The sequence below is a fragment of the Parus major genome, chromosome 2 (assembly GCF_001522545.3).
Source record: "Parus major isolate Abel chromosome 2, Parus_major1.1, whole genome shotgun sequence".
NCBI classification, from domain to species: Eukaryota; Metazoa; Chordata; class Aves; order Passeriformes; family Paridae; genus Parus; species Parus major.
In genome coordinates, this window is record NC_031769.1 from 121,067,880 (window position 1) to 121,077,715 (window position 9,836).

Below are 9,836 nucleotides of genomic sequence, written 5' to 3' on the forward strand. Positions count from 1 at the left end.
ATCCCCGCCGCCGCTCCGCAGCCTCCGCGGGGCTCCGCGCACCCGCCGCGCCGGGCCCCGCACACACGGCGCGGTGGGAAGAGTGGGGCGGGTAATGAATTCCAGCAGAGAGCTCGAGAGGAGGCATTTTTCAGAGATCTGCCATATTTAACATTGACCGCACTAAAGATGTTATTAGCGACGGAGGGGTGGGGAGGGCAACGGGGGATGCGATAAGGGAAAATAGATAATGACACATAATCCAAACCAGAAGTTTGAAACCAAGTTAGTTCGCTGAAAACAGCTCAACTTTTTTTTTTTTTTTCCTCTCTCTGTCTCTCTATTTTTTTTATTTTTTTTTTTTAATAGGCTGGGACTGAAAGACAGGGAGATAAACTTGTTAAGGAAAGAAATATTCCTCTAAGCAACCGGGTAAACAAAATAGCTGAAGTGAAAGAGTGAAGGAGATGGGGGTAGGGAAATGCAAAGGACATACTACTATTTAGAAACCCCAAAGGAAATTGTAAAGTAGGAAATGAAAAGGAGGAGGAGAAACATTTCTGTTGTAAATTAGAGGGAATAAAGAATAGCGGGAGAAAGGGGGGAAATAGCTGCAGAAAGTCTGAAGTAAAGCACCACTGAAGATTAGCCAATGTCTAAAATATTTCAACTGTGGAAAGAGCGTGGTATGCTCATCCCTTCAACATGGGTGTGTGAAAGGGAAATGAGTAGGGATAATTACTAATATAGCACATGTCCGGAGGAACCAATCCAAAATAAGAGATAAATTTGGCTGGTGAAGACAGATAGGAAAAAGTCTGGAAGAAAATTTAGGAATACTGATACCCGAGAGGAGAGGAAGAGAATTAAAGAAGGAGAAAGGACTCAAAAGTACAGGGAAACTTAGAGAAGCAGCCGGACCGGGAGGAAACAGCTACGGCAGAGATGGGGCGAGAGGATGAGAGAGAAAGAGAATGGCAGAGACTGAGGGGAGCAAATATACCTGGGAGAGGGAACAACAGTTGGAGCGGATGGGAAGAAGGAAAGTAGGAGCAGAAAACTAGGAGAGAGGGAAGGAGGGACAGAGGGAGGGATGTGGGGAGAGAGGGAAGGAAACGGAGGGAGGAGACAAGGGCTGAAGTCTCCCAGCCTGGGGAAGGTGCAGCAGAGTGAGAGAGAGCTCGCTCGGAGGGTTAGGTTAGATTTCCAGAGCTCTTAGAGCTCATCGACCAGACCGCTGGAGTCACTATTCAACCCGAGTCCCAAACACACGCCTCACTAACTACTTTACAGCCACTTTCATTGATTTTCTTTATCAAATAAACATAATACCCGTTACAGCAACACTTCCTCTTCGCGCAGCCAGAATGCCACAAGCTGATTGCTGCATTTCTCCGGCTTACAGTTCCCCACCCTCCATCCCTAAATAAATTGTGTTCTTTCACTTAAGTGGTCAAATACATTATTGCTCGCACAATTTTTCTGTAATCTGGAAGGTACACTGCCAGCTAGGCAAATTGTTTAAATTATAAGGTAAAAGGTCCCCATTCCCATTGCCCTGGTGTGGAGACAAAATTTTCCCCCATAAATTCAGGGGTAGCTTATATATTTTACATACTTATTTACTGCTATTAAGAGGTAACTTAATTTAAGGGGTGATGTTAAAGTGAACAGTTCTGCCTTAAAAACTGCAGGAAAAAAATTAACGCAATTTTACCACATGCACCTAAACTGTCACTTAATCTAAGCATTTCAGCCTCAAATTTCAATTTTATTTAAAAAATCCCCTAAAAGTAGCCCCCTTCAAAAGCTGTTTTTGAACTAGGCTCTTCCATATATGTCAAAGGGCTGTTGAATTATTCATTATTATAATTACTATCATCATTGTCATTATCCCTTTCCATGTGGAAATAATTTTATTATCGTAATTTGATATCTGAAGAATTTCCTGTTAGTCGTTTGATAATATTTTTTTTCCTACTGAAAAGAAAAGTTTTGTTTATAAATGAGAGAAAAATATTTTAAATGCTTTTATGTTTACTATAGATTTCCGTTTATCTAATCGATTGGAATGCCAATAAATCGATTAAAGGTTTAGTGTTTTACAAACAACCATTTTGTGCTTTTTGATTTTACGTTCTGAATGATTTTAATAAAGCTAATGCTTTCTCTGAGCGTTTGTTCACCCCAAACCTAATATTCTATCATTTCTACTATTTACAATTACAATTTAAAGTGTTTCTAATGAGAGAAATAAACACAAATAAAAGAAGGAAATAATCTGATGAAATTACTTTGTGCCTGTGGTCAACATATTTAGGCAAAGCCCTTAAAAATCTTGGTGAATTATATGTGATCATACAGTGATTGCGGAATATTAAATTAAACTTAGATAAATCCGCATTGAAGGAGGCAGCACCCAATCCTGAATTTATTTCCCATTTTCTATAACAGCATCACTGCGCTCCTCTCTTTGCAATGACAATGTGCCAAATCTAGGCATTTTGAAAACATTTTCCATATGCTTTAACTGGAGACTGATAGACAAAGAAGAAAAGGAGATGGTCTTTTTTCTCTTGAGGTATATTTCCTTTAACTTTTCCTCCAACCTTTTCTGATCTTCATCATTTTTTAAACAAAAGTTTGAAAATCATTAGGACCTCTTTTTTTTTTTCCTTTTCCTTTTTTTTTTCTTTATCGTATAATCAATTCCTGAATTGGGGGGTTTCAGTTATGCTTTAATGCAGGACTATAGAACTGTCATTTCTATACCTTGGCGGACAAGATTTTGGGGAGAAATCATTGATTTATTTAGTTTTCGCTTGCTGCTTTTTGTAATTAAAGGTGGTTTTAATTATACTCTTTTTTTTTTTTTTGTAAGTCAGATCAGATGTGCTGCTTGCTTGCACAAGGTTGTTTTTTTTTTTTTTTTCTTTTAACGGTGCTTTTAATTTATGTGTAGTTTTTACGGATAACACAGAGGTGGTGGCTTTTATTTAGCTGTAAAATCCACACGTTTTCTTTGAAAACTTGGCTCCTTGGGCGAAAATAACTTTTTCTGGTTGCTTTATAATCGCTGTTTGTCGCTGAGGTAGTTTAGCATATTGTCTACACAACAAAGATTCCTGTTTTATTGGCAGTGTGGATTGCTGGATTTAGGTATAAATATTTCATAACTTTCGCCTTTCTACAGTAAGATCGGTAGTTTTATTGGCTTTTTCTCCTTTTTGTCTGTCTTTCTACCAGAACCGTTTTATTTCTGAAGTCCCTTTTTGTCCTTTTCCAGGATAGAATGTAAAATTTTTCCCTTGGATATATCACTGCTGGAAATATGCTCTTGGGCTTTCTGGAGGGGATGGGGGGGAGCGGTGGTAAGCGGTCGTTTTCCTTTATTTGCATAAGAGCTGGTGAAGTGCCTGTGAAGTTGGTGAATTGCTATTGTTTGGGGCTAGTCCTGACTGTTTTTGTTTATAAACACTGGGGTGGTTGCCGGGAGGGGAGGGAGGTCAGAGCACTGTCAAAGCGCTGACCTCTGAAAGCCCAGAGGGCGCCTGGCTCCTTCACCCTCTCCTTTCTCTCTCTCCCTCTCCCTTTTTCTTTCCCTTCCCATCCAAGGCCAGGAGCTCAGGTTCAGGGCATTTAATCCCCGCGATCTGCCCAAGAAAGGAGCTGAAAAAGGGCTGTTAAGGCTCCGGAGGAAACGCCGGCAGCAGACTTAGACCTGGAAGGCTTTTATTTATAGTAATGTCCGGGTGCGCGTTTTCGTACGGTTCCAGCCAAAATAACAACAAGAAGAAAAAGCCAATCGGGATCGGCACTATTTAGCTCAAAATCTCAGCGAGATGTCTATACTATTCGGCTGTGATTTTTTTCTCTAAGGTCACTGCTCGTTAGACGCACTTTCAGTAGGTGAATGCCAAATCTGGGGCAGTGAAGGCAGAATTTAAATGCAGTATGTTATTGTTGTTTTATTTCTTTTTCGAACAAAACTTTCCAGGAATCAGAGCGGGAATTTTTGTTTTCTTTCCCTCCTCCCCTTCTCCTCGCCCCCCCGCCTCATCCACCTCCCACCCCCCCCTCTTTTTAAGTGTGTAGTGGAATGTTTTGCTGGGGGGGGCGGGGGGTGGCGGCGAAAAGCGCTGTAAATTAACAAAAGATTTGTATACATGATACCTGCAAAGAAAGAAATTATTAATAATAGCCAAGCGCTTTGGGTTCAGAGTCAATTTCATCTTGGGGGAAAAAAAAAAAAAAAGAAAAAAAAAGAAAGAAAAAAGTACAAGAGATTGCTATCAGGTTTAAGTATGTTTTGAAAAGAAGTTGCTGAGTTAAACAAAAATGTTAGTTAACACACTGCCTTTGTCAAATAGCCCCCGGGAGGAGAAGAGACAACAAAAAGGAGAGGAGGTGGGGGCTGGGGATCTGAAAGTGTCTGTAGCTCAGATAAAGGGTCTGTAACACTGAAATCTTGTAATACCTCGTTTCAAACTGAGCTCATCTATAGACTTAGGGAACGCAGTAAAAAGACATGGATCCCCTTTCCCTTGGGTTGGGGTCTGGGGAGAGGAGAAAGTGGGGGAAGGGAACGCTTATTAGGGAATTATGTCGGTTTATTAAAGAGGGGAGCGGCTATGTCTGTAATTATGCAGATCCTTGTGCCCCTGTGTGTCCGCAGCGCAGATTTAGGGAGTGAAATGCGCTTGACGGGGAGACGTGGTGTAACAGAGCCCGGTTTGGGCTACGATTTCTTTGTCTATTAAAGAATGGTCAGTGTCGGGCTCTGGCCCCCACCAGTTCCGTCTCGCTCAGGCCAATAAGTTTTCCTTGGGGCTAAGGGTGGAGATGTTAAGGACAGAAAAGGCTGAGGGTTTTTTGAGTTTGTTTTTTTTTTTTCCCCTTCCCTTTCTTTGAAATGTAACGTCACTATCAAGAGCTTTTTGTGGTTTCAACAGGAGGCTCGAAAAAATCCCAAAATATGTAACGGTGCCTGTAGGAGAAGTTCGGAGGAGGTGGGCGGGGGGTCCATCGAGACCAGAGGAGAGGAGCAGAGAGGTTAGGCGAGACTCTTCGGGGGCGATCAGCTGAGCGAGAGAGGGAGGAGAGAGGGGAGTGGGAGCGGGATCCGGGCCGGGCCGCACCGCCGGGAGCCCCGCTCCGCTCCGCGGCCGCGCCGGGCGCCCCTCGCCTGCCGCCCCCAGCCCGCGCTGCGCTCCGCTCTTATCACATCCCACAAACCTGCTGCTGCTGCCTCCCGGAATTAACCTTCTTCGATTTTTCCTATCTACGTGGCGATCCCCGGGTTCCTTCTAAACTGTTGACATCCCATAGTGCCTTTTTTTCCCTGCACCTCCCCGCCCCCCCCGCCACCCCCCCCCCGATAGGTACTATTTTTAGGGAGAAAGAAAGCGGGAGAGACAGAGAAATAGAGAGGTTTAAAATGTTAGGATGGACAGTAAACAGTGGCAGAAGAAACCCTGAAAAATGTGGACTCTCCTATCGCAATTCCTGCCTTATTCCCCCCTCCTTTGTTCCTTAGCTGTAACTCAAGAACACCATAAACCTATATCCCCCTCCAAGACGAGAGAAAGGGGGGAAAAATCTACAGCCAAAAAAGAATGACTTGACTGTTCTGACGTTTGGTGTTTTGACATTAATGACATTAATGATATTGATGTTTCACCAGGAAAAAAGCACTAGGAATAAAAGAGGTGGGGGGAAGTGCGGGGGGGCGACGACTTTAAAACTAAATTATCTTCGTTTCCTTATTCTTCCGTGACATTAAGTATACGTGTTTCTTCCCTTGAATTTGAAATAGATGTATTGTTCTCAGGTGTTTCTTCATCACATTGTATTTAATTGTCTTCAGTCTTAGGAAATGTGTTGCCATCCTTCAGGCATGCACTTGAATGGACAATGCATCCTTCTATCTCAGAATCCCGTTTCGTCTACCATTTAAACCTAAAAGCCCTCTTTCCATCATACTCCCTCAATCTGATAACTGTAAACAGGTTTCAGAGATTTCATTTTCAGTCTTTGTTTGCATTTTTTTCCCACCGTGTAAACAGCAATGCAGAATATAGCTAGTTTCCTTATTACCTTCATTGACAAGGCGCAGTGCCTGTGGAAATCTGCATACATATGCTCACACCTTTTTTCCTTGATGAGCTGGTGCAATGCATAGGTGAGGGTTGGAAAAGCAACAAAGTTGTTCTCACTAACCCTCCAATGCCCCTGACTTTTCCTTTAAGTTCGAATCTTGAAGATTTTGCTGAAGTTTAAGGCTTCTTTGGATTGGAGTAGGGGTCCATCCCCTGCTTTATTTACAGATTCTGATTTTTTGAATAGCTGTACTTTCAGGCTGGTGGTTTGTTTTGGGTTTGTTTTGTTTTCTGGGTTTTTTGTTTTTGTATTTTTACTAACCCTTTCCAAAGACTTTCCTTCTTTTTTTTTTTTTTTTCTTTTTTTTTTTTTTCCCCTTCCTTCAAAACGATCAGGACCTTCACTCTGACCTTAAACATCTGCTTTTAGACACTCGGTTCCCTGACACTGGCCTGTGCTTCCTTTAGGGCAGCCTTAATTCATCATCAGGTGGGGATTTTCCTATTAGCGTTAGTTCCAGTACTTGCAAAATGTTCTCCTGGAGCAGAAGGTTTAGGGCCCAGAGAGGTGTATGTTTCTGCCATCCTGGTTTTTGCTGGTTTGTTGTTGTTATTGTGCATGTGTGCTTTTAATGGAAGGTTGTGATAAAACCTTCCTGCTGGTTTTTAGTGTTTAAGGCCTAAGACAAGGTTTTGATGTGTATCGCAGGAATCACGAACTTCAAAGGCATGTCAACTCTAAGGTTACGGTTCACCTGCGCGGGGTCCTTGGTACTGTAAATATCTCCTGCATGTAACTGTGACTTAGTGACCATTTCTGGTATACCCATTTCTGGAATAGCATTATCAAAAATCTGCACGTGTTCCTGCGGTGCATTCGGATGCTCTTTGAATAGTCATGTTTTTATCTTCAGTAGGGGGTATTTTAAAGTATGTCTATTCCTAGTTTTAGTTAATTATCTTTTAATGAAAGTGTCAGTCATATTCACATCTGCAGTATTAGGTTAAGATAATTAGATTTTCAAATGAGAAGCAATCTTCTTAAATCCCACACAGGAAAATATTTGTAGAAGATTCCGATTTATAATGACATCTGTACATTTTACCCTACTTTTCATCATAATAGTGTGCCCCCCTCCCCCCAAGAATGAAATATGTCTGGTAAAATATAGCAGATAAAATATTAATAAAATATCAATACTTGCAGGGAAACTGGAAGATGATGCATGTATATGCACAAAACCTGTACTGTATGCAAAGAGACCCTTTCCCTGGGCTGATATTTACTTCATTTTGACAAGACTGTTTACAGTTGATATTGTATATTTTGTAAGGCTTTGCTTTTTACTTTGCTGGTGTCTCCAAGCAATTACATGGTGGTCAACAAATAAAAGTGCGCTATGTTTTGTGTGACTGTGTGTGTGCTGGGTGTATGTGCATTTGTGTAAAAACGACGTAGGATGTGAATGTGCACATGTGTATATTTGTGTATGTATGTGTAAATAAATCTGTCTTTATCTCCGTACGGGTAGTTGCTCTCTGTCTTAGATATATTACCTTTCCTTTTGCAGATTTGTCATACATTCATTAGACCATTCAAAAAATGGGATGCATTTTTTTTTTCATTAAATCCCCATTAAAAGAGAGAAAATGTAAAAGATTAACAGACAGACAGACAGACAGACAGAAAGAAATATCTCCCTGATGCAATAATTCAATAATTAATTTGGACCCGTCTCTTTTTAAGTTTCTGAACAGTTAAAAAAACAAGTCTGCCACCCTTTTTTTTCTTTCTTCTTTTTTTTTTTTTTCTTTTTTTTTTAATTTTCCCTGGCCATCTACTTTGTGTGCCTGTGCGTGTGTGTCTGCGTTACTAATGAAGTTTGCAGACTTGTGTTTGTATCCATGAGCTCCCTTCTGCTGCCCCTTCTTCTCTGGGCTGGCTCTGTGGCTCCCGCAGCCCCGGCGAGCCCCCGGCAGCCGCGGCAGCTCCGGCTTCTCCGGCTCCGGGGCTGCGCGTCATTTGCAGCCCGGAGAATGTTGATCACCTCACTAATTACACCTCTCCCTCTCCTCTTCCCTCTCCTCTCCCTCTCCCTCGCTCTCCCTCTCCCTCGCTCTCTTTACTCTCTCTCCTCTCTCTCCTCTCTCTCTCTCTCTCCTCTCTCTCTCTCTCTCCCCTCTCTCTCTCTCTCTCTCTCTCTCTCTCTCTCTCTCTCTCTCATTCCCAGAGTGCATATCGGGAATAGACACACAAAGACATGCGCACTCAACTTAATCAGCCATTTTTTTAAACAGGGCTAAAACGATAATAATTAGCAGAATAAAGACATATCGGATTTTCATTTCCTTTCCTCCTTTTCCCAACCCCTTCACAACCAAACAGCGAGACCGCGGTCGGCACATGCTTTAACAACTCCCGGACCCCAAAGGACCGCTCCATGCCCCCCACTTCTTGCTCAATCATTTTTATTTTCACCCAATAAAGTTGGAGGATTATTTTTTTTTATTATTTTTTTAATGAACCTTCTCTCGTTTACTTGGATGTGATCAGCTGTTAAGTAAATAAAGCAAAACAAAAAAGAGAGGCGAAGATCCAGTAGGAACTGCGAGGGGAAATGGAAAGTAAGTTTTTTCTTTAACTTTTATTGAGTAGTTTGTGTTAAATTTAGGTCGAGTATCGATTATCTTTCCAGGCTGATCTTGCACAATCTTTGATATTTCGCTCTCGCTCTCTCTCTCTCTCCCCCTCTCTCTGTGCCTCTTTCTCTCTCTCTCACATACACACACACACACTCACATCCCCAGATCCCATGTACCTCTCCCCTCTCTCTCTCCCCCCTTTTTCTGACTGTTTCCCCACTTTTAGGTACAGTATTTGCTCTCGTTTCGGAAGAAGGGGATGCTTTTTCTCTGTCCCTTCTTTCTTTCTCTCACTGCCTTTCTCTTTTATTCCGGGGGTTACGTTTTGTTTGTGTATTTTTTTTTGTTTTGGTTTGGTTTGGGGTTGTGGGTTTATTTTCTTTTTTCTTTTCTTTTCTCTTTTTTTTTTTTTTTTTTTTTTTTTTTTTTTTCTCTTTTTCCTCTTTCGGGCTGTAACTTTCAGATTAAGTGGAGGACCCTGCTCGCTTTGCAGAAGAGGTTCGGGGGATGCCCCCCACTTTTTATTTCGCTGTTTTTTTCTAGGGAGCTCGGGGAGGTGGGGAGCACTGTCAGATTAAGAAAGACTTTACCGCTGTCAGAAGTCATCCCTTGCCAGCCCCTGTACAGCTCGCACTCTTCTTTCTCTGCTCGGTCCCCCCAAAACTTTGAGGTGCCTTTTGAAGGCACATTCTGCTCTCCCACCCTTCTTGCCTCTCCTCCTCATCTCCACCCCCCTCGGCCTCTCAAACTTTCGCTTTCGGGCGAGGGGGGGGATGCCAGCAGGGCAATGGGGACCCTGACTGCGTGCGCGTGTACAGGAGAAGGTTGTGGGGTGCTTTTTCCCCTCTCCCCCCCTCCTTCTCCCCCCTTTTCTTTTGCAGGTAGGTTTCTCAGGAGCAGAGGCAGGGTGGCCGTGCGGGCGTGTATGTATGTATGTGTGTGTGTGTGTGTGTGTGCGCGCAGGGGGATCGCTGCTGGCTGCCGGCTCCGGCAGCAGGAGGAAGAGGAGCCCGTTAGGAGCGCGCTCTGCGTCTCTGTCAGTTTCGCCGCGCGGCGCGGGGAGGCGGCCCGGCCCGGCCCGGCCCGGCTCGGCTGGGCTCGGCTGCACTGAGCTGG

The 9,836-nt window shown here is 43.1% G+C and overlaps 1 protein-coding gene and 1 long non-coding RNA gene across 3 annotated transcripts in view; one reads left to right on the top strand and one right to left on the bottom strand.

The window, feature by feature from the left end:
* Positions 1–5,334, bottom strand: part of LOC107201058 — a 22,047-nt gene extending 16,713 nt beyond the window's left edge. Inside the window, exon 1 of the long non-coding RNA XR_001519981.3 lies at positions 5,215–5,334. This is a non-coding gene — a long non-coding RNA (uncharacterized LOC107201058). The remainder of the gene's footprint in view (positions 1–5,214) is intronic.
* Positions 5,335–8,261: 2,927 nt separating this feature from the next.
* ZFHX4 (zinc finger homeobox 4) overlaps positions 8,262–9,836 on the top strand; it is a 149,981-nt gene continuing 148,406 nt past the window's right edge. For both annotated transcript variants that reach the window (XM_015618748.3, XM_015618749.3), the window contains exon 1: positions 8,262–8,702. The gene's annotated coding sequence lies outside the window, so the exon portion shown is untranslated. The remainder of the gene's footprint in view (positions 8,703–9,836) is intronic.